Source organism: Lemur catta, chromosome 10 (genome assembly GCF_020740605.2).
Source record: "Lemur catta isolate mLemCat1 chromosome 10, mLemCat1.pri, whole genome shotgun sequence".
Classification (NCBI taxonomy): Eukaryota; Metazoa; Chordata; class Mammalia; order Primates; family Lemuridae; genus Lemur; species Lemur catta.
Genome location: NC_059137.1, coordinates 46,640,278 through 46,657,033, shown reverse-complemented (window position 1 = coordinate 46,657,033; position 16,756 = coordinate 46,640,278).

Here is a 16,756-nt window from a genome sequence, read left to right as displayed (position 1 = left end):
ATTTTAGTATATTATGAAGAGAGTTTTAGAATATTTCCAAACTGTTATAGCAAAATTAATATTATACCACTTTCTTCTTGGGTTATTTTATTTATAATTTACCTGAAATATTTCCAAATAAACAATTAACATGAGAAAATGAGAGAGCTCTGTCTTCTTGAAAAATGAGTTAAAGCTCACAGGCTTAGAACCAAAGAAAGGAGGTAAAGAGTAAAATAAATCACTCTCAGAAAGCTAAAATTCTAATCAAAAATAAATTAGCAAAAGTAGAAGTAACTGTTGCTTTTCAGCTTATTGCTATTTTGTTAAGAGTAAGAGCAGTGTTGTAAAAATCGTGACGAAATCAGAAAACTGGTGTGTTAGTTTTCTGTTGCAGTGTAACAAATCAACACAAACTTAGTGGCTTAAAATAATGCCCATTTATTATCTCACAGGTCCTGTGGGTCAGAAGTCTGGGCACCAGGTGACTCAACTAGGTTCTCTGCTTAGAGTCTCACAAGATCAAAATCAAAGTATTGGTGGGAGCTGCAGTTCTCACCTGAGCTTGGGTTGCCTTCTAAGCTCCCAGGTTCCTGGCATTATTCATTTCCTTCTCACGGACGCCATGTGGCCCCCTCCATCTTGAGGCCAGCAATGGCCAGTCAAATCCTTCCCATGCTTTGAAACTCTCTGACTTCGCTTTTTGCCATATCTCTCTGTGACTTCTCCTTTTCTCTTCTGCCACCAGCAGAAGAGGCTTTTAAGAGCTTATGGGATTAGATTACATCCATCTGGATCATCTTTTTCTTAAAGGTCAACTATGCCATGTAACATAGCACAGTCATGGGAGTCAATGACACCTCATCACATTCACACATTGCAGGGATTGAGTATGGAATCTTGGGGTTATTTGTAGGAATTCTGCCTGCTACAGCCTGATTTCTAGGTTGAACTTTACATATATTTGCTATCTAACTCTCCTGAGCCTCAGTTTTATCATTAATAAAAGTAAGTTTTAATGTTATTTGCCTTTCTTACTTCATAGAATTTACATGTCAAACAATTCTCAATTCAGTTGTACAAACATTATTATACCTCATTGGGGATACAAAGTTTCACACACTTGAAAATTTTAAAGGAATATAAAAATTTAAGTTATTGCTTTTATAATAAGTATATTCCTATTGACTGAAAAATTTCAATATCTGATACAATTAGTCAACTTTCTATTTTACTTTTTTAATTACATAAAATTTTGTGATCACAAACCTAAAAACTACAAGCCACATGCCCCTAAAGCCAAATGAAAATTTATAGAATCCTCTTAAAAATTTATAGAATCCTTATTTGTATAGAGTCCAAATAAAAACATATAGAGTCCCCTTAAAAGGATCCAACCATATATATCAACTGAACTATCCATGTTGCCAAAAGCAATAGAACTTTTTCAGATTCTCTAATTGGCCTTTAGAACTAATGTCCCATCAGATATGCAAATGAACAACTTCAGACCTTGCTTACTCTCACCTTCACCTCTGCTTTCCCCAACACTTCTGTCACAGCCTAGTTATTTTCAGAATATTCCCCTTACATCTGATCAAACTTCTTCTCTTATGATCACCTGTGACTCTCTCTGTTCATCTTAGAGCAAGTAATCCTAAATACATTAAATGTCCCTTAAATATATCCCTACTTGAATCACTGTGTTAGTTCAGGTTCTCTGAGAGAGGCAGATGCCAAGACAGGATTAGATGTGCAAGAGATTTCTTGAGGAAAATCTTGTGGGAGCTGAAGGAGGCTGAGCAGGCTGTCAGGCCATTGTTCAGGACTGATCCCTGTGAAGGAGACAGGGAAGGAAGGCAAAGAGGGAAGGCCTTACGATTCCAATTCTAAGACAGAGTCCTTAAGACAAAGTTGCCTGTTAAAGGAGTCCTGCATCTTTCAGGAATGGGCCTGCCTTAGTTTTTCTGTTGTGCTTAGTCATTGGTTGGCAGCAGCCACAGAAAGCATGGCCTCAGAACAAACATGGTAAATTCAGAGGGCAGCAGCTAAGACCCTCAGTCTATTATAATTCCTGCAGTAGCGATCGTGGTTCCTACCCGAGCGAACTGTTTGGTACATTCATGGGATAATGACCTTCTCTTTCTTGCCTTCAAGAGCCACGCAATTGAAAGGGCTGATTATTCAAATTTATGCTGCATCCCTGAATGAATACTTTCCATTTACCATATTTTATTTTAAAATACTTTAACTAGTTGCCTTGATGGTGGTTAGCCTAATTCACCCTTACCATCCTGGTCGCCTTTTTTGTCTTCTCTCCGTAGACATTATTGTAATGTATGCAAGGTGGTCTGGATCCTGAGCCCCCAGTCCTCAGTGAGCACCAAATGGTGATGAGAGATTCCAAACTGTAGGAATATATCAGACAAAGGAAACTTCATTAATATACACCAAGTTTGTACCCCAAATGCTTTTGTGATCTCCTTAATGGGTGAATTAGAGTACAATTCCTCTGAGTCGCAAGAATTCCTTTTCCTTGGTGGCTTAAAGTTAGGCTGCAAGATTAGCATCATGTTGTCTATGACCGTTAGTGTGGTTCCTACTTGCCCTTTTAAGGAAGGAAGAGTGGGGAAGGTGTCCTATGGTGACCATATTTATACAAACAAAAAGAGGGTACTACTAACACTTATGCCAGGATGCATGTGTAAACTAGGATGGCCCTGAGAAAAAGTGGGATATATGTTCACTACTGTCTCTCCTCTCAGGAGCAAGGGGACTTAAGGACTCATATCTCACCAAGCACATGGAGAGACAACAAACAAGGAAGTGACTCAAAAGAGAGGTCTGATAAGATAGTGATGCAGAAAGATAGACCCTTTAGCCTTTTTTCTCCTCAAAACTTTGTACCCCTTTTCATTCTGGGTTTACTTCTGTTGCCTTTGTTCCAGAGCTCTTTCTCTCTTGGGTAAGTTGGGGGCATGATGGGAGCAAATGGGTGGGGCAAGAGGGTTGGGTGGGACCTGTGCTGCCTTTAGATTCCTCCAGAATCATTTCTAGATGATTGTCAGCTTGGATCACATGTACTTGGGGATTCTTGGTGGTTTTCCAGGGTAAACGGGGCTCATCTTTTTGGAGGACGTATTTTTTTTTCTCCAGCAATTTTGGGGAACTTTCTTTTATATTAAATTAAACCCAGATATATAATGAATTATCAAACAAAATTCACCTGAATTTTGAAAGTAAGTCATGGGATGACCACTTTATACTCCTCTTCAGATCCCTCCCACTAAACATTATTAATTACCATTTTCAGCTAATAGCTACAACTTGTTGAAAAGTTTGGAAAGAACTGCCTAAGGAATGAAGAGTGTGTTCAACATTCTCTTAGCTCTTCTGTCTCTTTCCAAGACTGGATCAAATGACACTGGACATTATCAACTTCTTGCTGTTTTGACAGCCATCTGAGGATACCATTGTAATTGGTGATTCAGACTGGACACCTTAATGTGTAATAAGACACAGGCAGCCAGGACTCTGGAGATAGATGGAGATGAGCTTTAAGTAGGTATGGAGATGAGCTAGGGTTTATTCCTTCAACAAGTATTTATCGGATGCCTCCTATGTGCCAAACGCTTTTATGGAAACTGCGATATAGCAGTGAACAGATAAAACCCTTCCTTCAACAGAGCATAATGGACCTGACAGAGAATGAATATATATAAAAACTAATAAATAAGAAAACAAATAAAAGCATTCCGTTAGTGATATAACTGCTGGGATGAAAATAGAGCAGGAAAAGGGATAACAGCCTGGTTTGGTGTGGGAGACAGCAGTGGCCTCTCTGAGGAGGTGACATTTGACCTGACACCTAAATGAGGAGTAGACAGTCAGATGAAAAGGGAGGGTCGGGCACGGTGGCTCACTCCTGTAATCCTAGCACTTTATAAGGCTGAGACTGGAAGATTGCTTGAGCTCAGGAGTTCAAGACCAGCCTGAGCAAGAGCGAGGCCCTGTCTCTACTAAAAATAGAAAAATTAGCCAGGCTTCTTGGTGTGCACCTGTAGTCCCAGTTACTCAGGAGGCTGAGGCAGGAGGATCGCTTGAGCCCAGGAGTTTGAGGCTGCAGTGAGCTACGATGACACCACTGCACTGTATCCAGGGCAACAGAGTGGGACTCTGCCTCAAAAGAAAAGAAAAGGAAAGGAAAGGAAAGGAAAGGAAAGGAAAGGAAAGGAAAGGAAAGAAAAGAAAAGAGGGGAAGTAGCAATGGTGGCAAGTGCAGAGAACCTGAGACAAAGCCAGTGTGGGGACCACAGTGGGCCAGACGGAGGCTGGTTGGAGAAGTAGGCAGAGCTGAGGCCATATAAAGCTCTCTAGGTCATGGAAAGACATTTGGATACTGTTCCAATGACAGTGAGAAGTTACTGGAGGATTTTGAGCTGGGGAATGTCATAATTATCCAGATTTAGCCCAACAGTAAATCCATTTCTTTCTGAATAACTTGGCTAAAAAGGATATTATGGCTATGGATGTACATAAATATTAAGCAGAACATTTTTAAAATGTGTTTATTGGCCATTTGTTTATCTTCTTTTGAGAAGCTTCCATTCATGTCACTATTAAATTGGAACTAACTGATGAGCACATGTGCACAGAGGGAAGTAAAAATCAGTGGGAATCAAGCAGGGGGCCGGGGGAAGGAAAGGATGGGCGAAAATCTACGTAACAGGTACAATGAACGTTATCTGGGTGCCGTGCACAATTTTAACCCTGACTTAAGCATTACAAAAGTGATCCATGTAACCAAAAACATTTGTACCCCTATAATACTTTGAAATTAAAAAAAAACAAACTAAGGAAAAGAAAAAGATTAAGCAGAACATGAAAAAAAGGCCTCAACTAAAATTGATCTCACTTAAATACAGGAGGAGGACCAAATACGAGCTGGAAGTGTTAAAAGAATGTAAGGGTAATGACTTTTAATAATGAATAAAAGCCTACATTTTATTATGAAGAAAAATGTATGTTATACACACAGAGGAATTCCCATTCAAAAGAACTGAAAAAACTCTTGGGTGTTTACTATAATACACCTTTTAAGACACAGAGAAAATGCACATACCTAGAGCTTGATTTCTAAAGAGCTCATAGCATATTGTATGCTGTGCAATATTGTTTATTTGTAATTTAACCTAGTTGAGTCCAAAAACACATGATAGTTTAAGGAATATGAATAACCATTTAAAATGGCCATTTAAATATTAATAGATTCAAAGTTAAGAGTATCAGCACAGGGTTTCTTTGATGACAACCCCACCTCCCAGGGCATTTAAAATATGAGGGGACAAAACCTCAACCTGAAATGGAGAACTCTGAAATCATGTTTCCAAGGGAAGAGAAGTGAAATACAAAAAACAAAAACAAAAAGCAGCAACTCATTTGGAAACTGACAGGAGAGGCAGAGAAGAGTTCACACATCTGGGGCTGATTTGTTTCATCCAGGGGATCATTTGAATATTAATAGGAAAAACCAGGGACTGACTCAGTAGGAGGAGCCCGTTCTTGCTGTCCCTGCTGAGCTCCTCCTGGCTGCTCTCCTCTGTCACTGTGGAGAAACAGGAAGTAATATTTATTAACAACACTGACTGGGGTCACACCCAAGGCAATATCAGATTTTCACCTCTCCTGGGCCTGGGAAGAGGTTCAAGGATCAAGGACAAACTCCTGGTTAGAGTGAGAGGCAAGTCCAAACCTCTGAAAAATAGACTCACGTCCAGTGTTTGACACAGGCCCCTAGAGTTTACCGGAGCGTGTCTGCCTGTGCATAGTCTCATCAGTTCCTCCTGCCATCTGGTGCAGTTTTATGAACTACAATAGTGAGGCAACTAGAACATCAACAGGGAAGGAGTTCGCCTGTGGCTACAGTGTGAGTAGCACTTGGATCCTGACTTTCTGACTCCCAAGGCTTTGCTGTCTTCAGACCATCACACACGTCCTTGGCAGGCATTTATAACAAAGGGGAGAATTGCCCAGGGTGGCCTCTCCTAGCTCCCTTGTCATGAGCTGTTCTCTCCACATTGCCTTTCAGTTGCACCGTATAGTCACTGTAAATTAGCTCTGGTAACAGGGACACCCCTGTGTGACATAGATGAGCTGCACTAAAAGTGAAAAAGGAGAGACAGAGAGAGATTGGTTCATATTATGGCATGTTCTCCACCCTACCCCACTCCACTCCCTCTCAACAGGGAGAAAGTATCCAAAGAAAATTATTGCTATGAAGGGCATAACCAGCTAAAGGGTTGTCACCCAGGCTGAAAAAATCTCAGAGATGTCAACAAGCCACTTGAGACAACAGGGCACCTGCTTTTCTGTCCTTATTCCTTATCAGTCCCTGGCTTTGGGAAGAGGAACTTTCTGGAAGAAGAACCTCTGTGGAATTAAAAGTAGGGAAAGGTTTGTTAACTTTAGCTTCTGAAACAAGCCAGTGACAGTGGTTACATAGGCTGACAAATTTCCCCTTACCTTTCCTTTTTAACAGCTGTACATCTCATAGTTACAGACCTGAAGTACAAGTAATAGTAAGAATAAAATGTAATCCCTTAGGTACATTCAACTAAGTCGGTTCAGTTTAGTTCCAACACAAGTGTGGTCTGTGATTCAACGGCTGAGTGACTTTGCTGCCGCATGTGATCACGGGAGCCTTTGCTCTGTGGCATATACCAATCATTGTGTCCACTTTCATCACACCAACTTCTTAATGGAAGATTGTTTAAATGGATTGGGAAATCTTATGAAAACTATTAAATGAAACAGTTCTTGTTTAGGAGCACATACCTGCCTGTTTGATCATTGTCCTGAAGCAATCAGGAACTTGCTTTGAGAAAGCGTGGGTGTTGGAGTCAGGCTGTTGGGTATGAATCCTTATGCTATCTTTTTTTTTCCTCCTGTGACATTGGGAAAGTTACATAAAATTCTCGTGTCTCAGTTTTCTCATTAAAAATAAGTATATTAACTGTGCCTATCTCATAGGATTTATGACAAGGCCCAAGTGCAATAATGTATAGTATACTGTGCTTGGCATCTAGTGTCTATTAAGATGACAATGAAGATAATGGAAATGTATCTTAACATGTGATTATGACTTTCCCTATTCAGAGCAAAGTATTCTGATTTAATGGAGTTGACCAAACATAATAAAATCTCTTGGATTTCAAGACTATTGCTTCATTGCTCTCTCATTTTTGTGCTACTTCCTTTGAAGAGTCAAACGGTTCCAATTGAATGACTTCGGACTTTTTAGCAATGTATAGTATGCTGACTTCACTCTCATGTGCCCTCAAGGCTATAATCCATCAAATCAGGGGAGCAAAGAAATGTCCTGGTGGTAAAGAAATGAGAAAGAGCAAGGAGGAAAAAAAGAGTCATGAGCTTATTCACTGTTAATATTTATTATATGGAACAATGATCACCCTTCAGATGTGTTTGTTCTCTGTTGTACTGTAGATATGGAAGAATTATCATTATTTAATAGCTGTCTCAGTTACCTACCAGGTAGACTTGGGAGGCATGGCTATCTCAGGGTGCATTTGAAATATAATGGTATTTTTGAATTGAAGTTTTCATGATGAACGCCCCTGTAAGGATGATTGAAAGATATCGCCATCTATAGGCTAGTTGCTTAAAATATTAATAAAATAAAGTTCCTCATTGCATCGAGTTCTTGGTACCATTTCTCAGGCAGAGTTCTTCAGTAAGCTTGAGGTTTAGCAGCAAAGTTAAAACAATAACCAACATCCTAATCCCAGTAGATCTCAAATCTTAGTGAGGCAGCATGGAACTTTAGCATGAACTTGAGCTTTCAGTTCAGCGAGACTTTCATTCAAATCCTGATTTAAAGTTAGTAAGCTGTGTGACCTTGGACACTGATATTGAAGCTCTATGAGAAAATTATCTCTGAAATATGGGCAATAAAACCTTCCACTTAGGTTTTTGTGAGGACTCAGTGAGATTTACATTATAATGATCTATATTGTAGATGTTCCATAAATACGAATGCCTTTGTTTTATTCTTTCCCTGTCTCTTATAGATAGCAAGTGGAACAATAAGGGAGGCATAAGCTATTCAGGCCTTTCAAGCTTTCTGCTAAATGAAGGCCAGGACCACAGTCAGTATTTGTACCTTGCAGCACATTGGTCAGCTGTTCCAGCAAATTAGCTGAGAGCGTGAGAGCTACTAATGAATGTTTCCCAATGAGCTGCTGCATATATATGTGCTTTGTAAAGTGTCACAGGCCTTAGGATTATGTGGTATTACTGTTACTATTGTCATTTCTCTCTTTTCCTTCTCATTTTACAGGGTAGGAAATTAAAACACAGAAAGATGAAAAGCAATTTGCTCAAGCACATAGGTTAAGGCTGTGGCAGAGCCAGGACTAGAACCTATATCTCTCAACTCCCTCCTTTTAGAAAAATAACTTTGTTGTTATTTTAAATTTCAAAAATATTAAAAAGTCACTATAAGAAAGGTAAACATGTGGATAAACAAAATGAAGAAAATGAAAATTACCCAGCAATAATGTATTGGCATGTTCTTCTGGGTTTTTTTTTCCCATTATCATCATCATCCTCATAGCAGCGAACACATAGTGCTTACCTAGCGCCATATACTGTAGGCATTTCACATGTGTTATTGGTAACTCATGTAATCCTCATACCGACCTTATGAGGTGGTTACTATTATCCCTGCCTTATAGATGAGGAAACAAGAGCATGGAGAAGTCACATAGCTGTTAAGTGGTTGGGATTTGAACCTAAGCAGTCTGACCCCAAAGTAATGATTTTAACAACTATGCTACACACATATATGTTTAAAAAATAAAACTGGGTGTAGACAATGAATACATTTCCCTTTTTATGTTGTGATGCTTTTTTTTTACTTCATAATACATGTTGATTAATATCTTAGTAAGCCTTTGAGAATGTTTTAAAGATTGAAACAACGCATATAAAATGTATTAGTTACATCAAAAGAGGAAATAGTTACTGAAGTTGGCCAAACTAACCTGGAGATAGCTTTGAGATAGATACTCTCCTATGGGGATGATGATGGCAGCGGTGAAGGGTAGGTGGATAGAGGTGTTCAACAAGAAAAACAGGATATATCTTTTAAAGTCCAGCCGAGGAGAGAAATACAAAGAGTAAAAGTTCAGTAGAAATTGAGGAAGAGAGATGAGTTCGCACTGAGGAGGTGTGAGATGGAACTGAAGGCAGCCTTGATAGGTGGGAGAGGCCAAAGAGTGGCAGGTGCTGCTGTTAGGATGGCCAAGGACCTGGAAATAATTGCAGATGAGAAAATGGATAAACAACAACATCAACAACAGCAAAACTGAAGCTGTTTAGCTTGGAGAAGTAAAGAGAGAGCTATTAAAGCTTACTTTTAATATTTTACAGGCTGTTATGTGACAAAGGGATTAGATTTGTCTGTGTTGTATTAGAGAACAGAAGTAGGGCAAATTGATACAAGGAGAGTGAGGAAGATTTAAAACCCAAATGGGGAAGAACCTTCTAAAATTAACTACACTGACAGTAAACAACAGCAGCGGACTATTTTTCCAGTTCTTGGTCACTACAGATAGACGTATAAGCACAGGCTGGGTAACCATTTACTAGAAATGTTGTAAAGGGAAACAAAGCAAATTGTAGAACAATAAATATTGTATTAGTTTCTTTTATGTCTTATATATATGTTATATGTATCACATCAAACTGACAAACACTTGTCTCATATAATCTTTTTTTTTTTTCAGTTTTCTATGAACATATATGACTTAAGTAACTTAAAACAACTTGACATATATATTTTTTTAATTTGGAAAACTTAGGAAGGTTAACTGCATTTTCTCAAGTCACAACTAAAAGCCAAGATTTGAATCCATCTCTGTCTGACTTAAAGCCTAGTCTTTTTTTTTTTTAATTTCAGAATATTATGGGGGTACACATGCTTTGGTTATATAATTTGCTTTTGTACAGTTTGAGTCAGAGTTCTAGGTGTGCCCTTCACCGAGATAGCATGTATTGTACCCATTACGTGTACATTTACCCAACCCCTCCACTGCCCTCCCACCTGCTTGATTTCCGTTGAGTTATTTCCAGAAGTGCACATAAGCATTCATCAATTAGTTCCAATTTAGTATTGAGTACGTGTGGTGTTTGTTTTTCCACTCTTGAGATACTTTACTTAGAAGAATAGTCTCCAGTTCCATCCAGGTTGTTACAAAAGATACTAGATCACCATTTTTATGGCTGTATAGTACTCCATAGTATACATATACCACAATCCACATATTAAGGGATTAAGAAAGGAATAGGTAGACAAAACATGGAGGAAGTAGATATAGAGTACAAAGTTGTAAGAGATTAGGCACTTTTAAAATAGCAAACAGACAATTTGAGGAGTGTCACTGGAAAGTGACAAAGAGGACAGTTCAATCAGTTGGAACCAAATTGTGACCAGACAGGGCTGTTGGATAATGAGCAGCCAGGGTGTGGCCATTCTGGCAAGCAGCAGATGTAGAATAGAGATAGATTTGTTTCTCCTTCTCCCTTTAATTTGAAAGTCCTTTATAACAAACAAATATTATATTTATTTCTTTTTTAAAATAATATTTTTATTTCTTAGTAATTTCTCATCATTTAACAATCTTTTTTTTTAAACTCAATTTTATCTTTCACTTTTCTAGTTAAGCTAGAAGTCATCTTTATTATTAATATATGGAACTAGAGGAGATCCTGGCTACTTGGGAACAGGGTGGAATCCAGCCATGTCTGCGCAGAAGTCTTCTTAGCTAAGTTAGAACCCAGTACCATTGTTTACACAACAAGTGTGGCCTGCCTTCAAGACAGAGTGGGTGTTTTATGACCACAGGCTTTATGAGTTGTAGCTGTAAAACCATCAGTCTTTTAAAGCAAACACACACATCCCAATGTCTACATCCAAATGGGAGTTGTCCTTCAGAGCCATGACCTTGGAAAATTTTTCATACACATTGGTGTAAAACAGATTTAAACTCTTCACTGGAAATATTTTTCAGACTTAATTTCTCTCTCTCTCTCTCTCTCCCCTTCTCTCTCTCTGTCACACACATTATTTTAAGATAAAACTTATTTTTAATGAAAACCATGTGTCTTGCTGGTTACCAATCTTATTTCCCAGGCAATTTGGCTATAAATGTCTTTGGTTATCAAGAAAGTCAAATCCACCATTAAAGACAACCGTTACCACTGAACAAGTAAAAATAACAAACAAAACCAAAACCAACTAACCAATCAAACAAACAAAAAATGAGGCAGCTGACTCTGAAGATCATACCCAAAGGAGAACTGCAAAGATATTTGGAATATTGGCAGTATCCTTAAAATAAAGAATGACCTTCTAAGATGCTATTTTGAAGGACATGTTTAAATGTCTAATTATTAAAATACTTGTAAAATGAAAATTAACCAAATCTGCTTAATATCCCAACTTGTGCACCACACTTCTTATGTTACTATTTCATTCCGAATTTACAGTCACTACCCTGCTGTTGCTCCTCATACTGAATACGTGATCAACAGTTTAAAAGCAGCCACACCCAGATGTAAGGAAGATATATGCTAAGTACTGTGTTGGCAAAAATATGCCTTTATGAGTTCTTGAGGAAAATGCAAATGAACAAACTTTTTGGAGGATAAGTTGAGAATATAAAAATTCAAACTGCATTTTCTGTTTTATTCAGCAATTGTGATTTTAGCTCTTTGTTCTATAAGTATGCTCGCACATATACACACTTGCACAATTATGTTCATTGCAGTATTGTGATAGGAAAATACTAAAAACAAACCAAATGACCATCAGCAGGGAAATTGTTCAATAAATTATAGTATATCTAAAGAATTAAATAATATACAACAATTGAAAGAATAAAATAGTTTATATGTGCAGATATATCAAGACCTGAAAGACATATAGTTAAATGAGAAAGCCAGGTAAAAAAAACTGTTTATATTTCTCTCTCATACCATACCCAAAGAAAATCCAGAAAAAACTGTATACATCTGTGTTCATATTCCTGGTAAATATCTGAAAGGGTACATAAGAAAATGTGGTAGTAGCTACCTTTGGAGAATGAAACAAGAGGTCTATTATAGGTGAGAAAGTAACTTTTTATTGTATACTCTCTTATGGGTTTAAATTTTTTATCAGGTGCATGTATTCTTTTCAAAATAATAGAAACAATTTAAAAAGATAAAATATATAATAGGGGAATGTACTGGCTAAAATGTAGTTGAGAACAACGTGTGGTCATCTTTCAAAAGAGGTGAACTGACTTTTGATTCTTGCTCTTTGGGTATGCTTAAATGGGGATTGAATGAGTGAATTCTAGGGAGTATTGGGAACAGTGATCAAATCAGAAGGTGGGGGAGATGTCTTTTTAATGTAGGTGAAGTATTAAGCCTAGAAGAATGGCCTTCTGCAAAAAATCTGTCTTTTATATTGTTTGATCTCTTTCACTTGAAAACAAAACAAGATACTTTTTTTTGTTGTTTGACATTTGACATTAGTAGCCTGTTGGGGATAAATGTTTTCTTTAAAAGCAAAGTAAGTATACCTAGGTGCATTGTCACTTAGTAATTTCTTTTTTTGAGATAAAGTCTTGCTCTGTCTCCTGGGCTAGCGTGTAATGACGTCATCATAGCTCACTGCGACCTCAAACTCCTGGGGTCAAGAGATCTTCCTGCCTCAGCCTACCAAGTAGCTGGGACTACAGGTGTGTGCCACCATGCCTGGCTAATTTTTCTATTTTTTGCAGAGACTGGGTCTTGCTCCTGCTCAGGCCAGTCTCTAACTCCTGGCCTCAAGCAATCCTCCCGCCTTGGCCTCCCAAAATGCTAGGGTACAGGTATGAGCCACCTCACCCAGCCCTCATTTAGTAATTTTTAAGAATGAATTAGCTTCACTAAATTGCCTCCCCTTCTTATAGCTGATGGATTAGCAAGATATTGATTTTATGAGAGCTTTAATGAAGGATGGAGGGCAATCATTTTAGAGGGAAAGATGGTTTGGGTGAGCATTTTTGTGTTTTTGGAGGGGAACTTTGAAGGCATTCAGTGTTGTATATGAGTCCACTGAGAATCTTGAGGTAGGGAAAAAGGAGGGTAGGAATGAGAATAAGGAAGGGAGACGACAAGAGCTCAAAGACCAATTTTGACTGCATCGCAGTTATAACAAGGGTGTATTCTGGAAGTGAAAGATTGTGGATTCATTGTATGAGATGCTGAATCATGAAAACTGTGAAAACTCACTTCAAACTGTTAATCGGGATGGCTTCCAGTAGCAGATGTCTTTTGTCTACTTCTCTAGTACAGTCAATGTAAGGGGAGTAGAATGGTGAAATAAGGGTGTAGAGTGAACACCTGGGTTCAAAAAAGGATTAAGACACTGCAGTTGGTTGGCCTTGTATGAATGATTAATCCTTCTATGCCTCAGTTCCTTCATTTGAAAAATGCCAATTATGTTACTTCATGAGATTTTTGTCAGGATTAGATAAAATATTAAAAAATTTTCTGGCTCCTATGAATTTATTGGATCAATATATATTTTGCAATAATGGATCAACTTTTTATTAATGGAGTTAGTACTTGTTTCATAATGTGGGATTGTTTAGTTCTAATTTACTATTATTATTACTGTTGTTGTTACTACTATTACTACTCCTTATGAAGTACTTAATACGTTTTAAGCCTTGCTGTAGGTGTTTTTTATGAAGTATTACTAAACCTAACAACCATCTATGATGGCTAGGTCTAGCTCATGTCATAGATGAGAAAACTGAAGCCCAGAGAGGCAGAGTAAGGAGTAAGCAGTAAGATCAAGGGTTGACTTGGTCTTCTGAGTAACTAGAAGCATAAAGCAATGGATTCCAGGTTTCCACATGACAGAGAGAGGCATTAGTTTGGCTGATAGGAGGCATAAAATTAGGGGACCCCCATAAACTCCAGTGGTGAACTACATTTGGGAGCTGGGAAGACCACATGGCTAAAGCATCATTAGACAGGAGCTGGAGAAAGGCAGATATAAGGCTACTGGACCGAGTTAAGAGATACCATGGCAGTACGAAGAAGAGACTGAGAGATTTCTGAAGTTCTTAGAGTTAGAGCAGCTTCACTATGGGGAGACAGGCAGAGGCTGGGGTAAGGGAGGAGGGACCTCTTGAGGATGTGGAGTATGCCTGGTACTTTCATTGTTCTTTTTCCTTATTCTTTCTTATTCATTTCATTATTATTTTACCCAAGTTAGATGTTAAACATTTCTTGTTGTTTAGTCAGGCTTTCTTTTCTAATTAAAAGACTAAGTGGTAAGATTCCATTTGTAGATATAATTACTAGAGAATTTTTATAAGATTTCCAAACTGTGTTTTCTGGGTTTACCATCATGTTCCCTGTCTTCATTACTTTACAGTTTGGTCCAAAATTACTGCCAATCTTGGAGTTTCCAGAGAGAAACTGGGTGCAGGGTACATGGAAAGAATAAATTTTAGGGAGCAAAGCCTTCCCTGTCTGGCTTCTAACTCAGAGAAGCAAACATATCCTACTTTCATATGTATAATATCATAATTAGAGCTGAGCTGTCTTTAAAAGCAGATGATTTTTCTCTTTTATGTCTAATAAATAATGGTGCTTAGAGCAATGTGTGTTTACTGGTACTAGATTCCACCAATGGGTGTGGTATAAAGTTGAGCATTTGTGGACTGTGCAGTTTCTGCTATTGTCTATGGCATTTCCTCTCTTGTCTCGGAGGTTCATACTTTCTCAGGCAAGCGCACTTTTAAGTTCAGATAAATGTCTGGGTTTTCCTACTCCAAGGATAAGAAGGTGGGGGTGATAGGGTGGCGGCAGTAGTTGTGGGGTTGTCTTTCTGGCAGGGATTCCATTGTGGGGAAAGTCTGTCTTTTTTAAAAAAAAAGTAAACTGGAGCAACTGGTCTCATCAGTTAAATGATTTTCTTGTTGACACGAGGTAAGGAAAAGAATAATAACTTTTAGGGAAAAAAGTGTGAGGATACAAAGGAAGAAGAAAAATAAGGAGTTGAACATTGAGGAAGACTCATGAGATAAAGTGTAAAGGCAGATAATTTGCTTTTTCAGTTTGGCATGGAGATAGTAAGATAATCTTTTCCTAATAAACCAATAAAGCCCTTGTGTCTGTTCTCTCTGGGAGCACCAACAATTATATTGAGCCTCTAAATGAAGATAGCCAACTTCCATAAGTGTTCTAAATCCCATCTTGTGAAGAAAGCCCTGAAAATTTTAACAACCAGAATCAACATTAACAGTGTGTGCATAAGGGGCTGTGCCTCAAGTAGGATTAGAGCCTATTCTGGCCACCTTCTGTTATGGGTATTGTTTCTCCGCAAATGTTGTTTGGTATCACACCAGTTCACCTGATTTTTTTTTTTTTTCCAGAATAAAACTGCAGGTCATCTTTGAGAAAAACTCAATCTAAACAATGGGAATACACACACACACACGCACACACATTTAATTTGCACATAACAAAGCCAATACACAATGCATACTGCAGAGTGGGTTAAATACCAACAGCAGTTTGTTCTCTATTCTGATCCATTAGGATTATAATATATGTAGTCTGGAGAAGTGCTTGAACTAGGTTGTTCTGTTTGTGTGTTTGTTTTTTCCTCTCATCCTGGTTTTGAGTCACCTGCTGATCTGCGTATGTGTCAGAGTGCTGGGTCACATCCTGCATGCGTTGTCCTGGTTTTATCGGTTATTTTCTTGAATCAAAGTTGATTTTCCACTTAAACAGAATTCTGTCTCCTTTTGTAATTGTTCAAAGTCTAGAATCTCAAGTGTAGAATCTTAATTGTATTTATATGCATTGTGCCAGCCATTTCTTTTTGTCGCTTTGACTTCTCCAGATATGTGATATCCTGGAGGTGTGATTCCTCTGTTACTCAAGGGAGATTTGCAAATTGTCTTGGCTAATGCACCTGCATAAGTTGTCTGCACAGGACTGGAACTGTAGTGGAAAGGGCTTCAGAGGCATTTCTGGCTTTTGATGAATAAAAAAATCAGTTTCCTATTAACAGCCACCCAGTCCTTGCAGCCCTTTAGTCTGTTCCTGTGTTCCTTGTTGCCCCCATGACTGCTTAGCCATACTGAATACCAGCCATCCTTTTGCTATTTTGTTAAGATTTGGGGACAGGGACAGCCAGGTGCCTGGTCTCTCTGACACCTGAGACTACACACACTATGCTGGGCTTTGGTTAATTTGCAGGTACTTGTTGCATTACATTCATAATCCTGCTTTCATCATGGTAAAAACAATAATAATTACACAACACAACTATTTGCAGTGGCTTCTGCCTAAGGCCATCTGTTACACAGTCAAAACCTCCTATTTGTACAGTGTTTTACTTTGACAAAATCTAATAAGGGTAGCTTTCATATCTGAGGAAAATCAAACTGATCTCTCTCTATTTAATATAGTGACATATCAAATTACTAATTTCATATATTTTAATCAGTCTTTATGTCTATCATTCTCTATGTTTTAGAAAGTAAAGAACTTAAAATTACTTTCAAAAAATTTCTTCTCCACAACCAAAATATGATTAGGTGTCCCCTTTCAAAGGCAACAACTTGTTAAGGAGAGAATAGAGATGAGAATTCATGTCCATAACAGGGAGTTCACTGTCCTTTCTAATATACCATGCTACCTG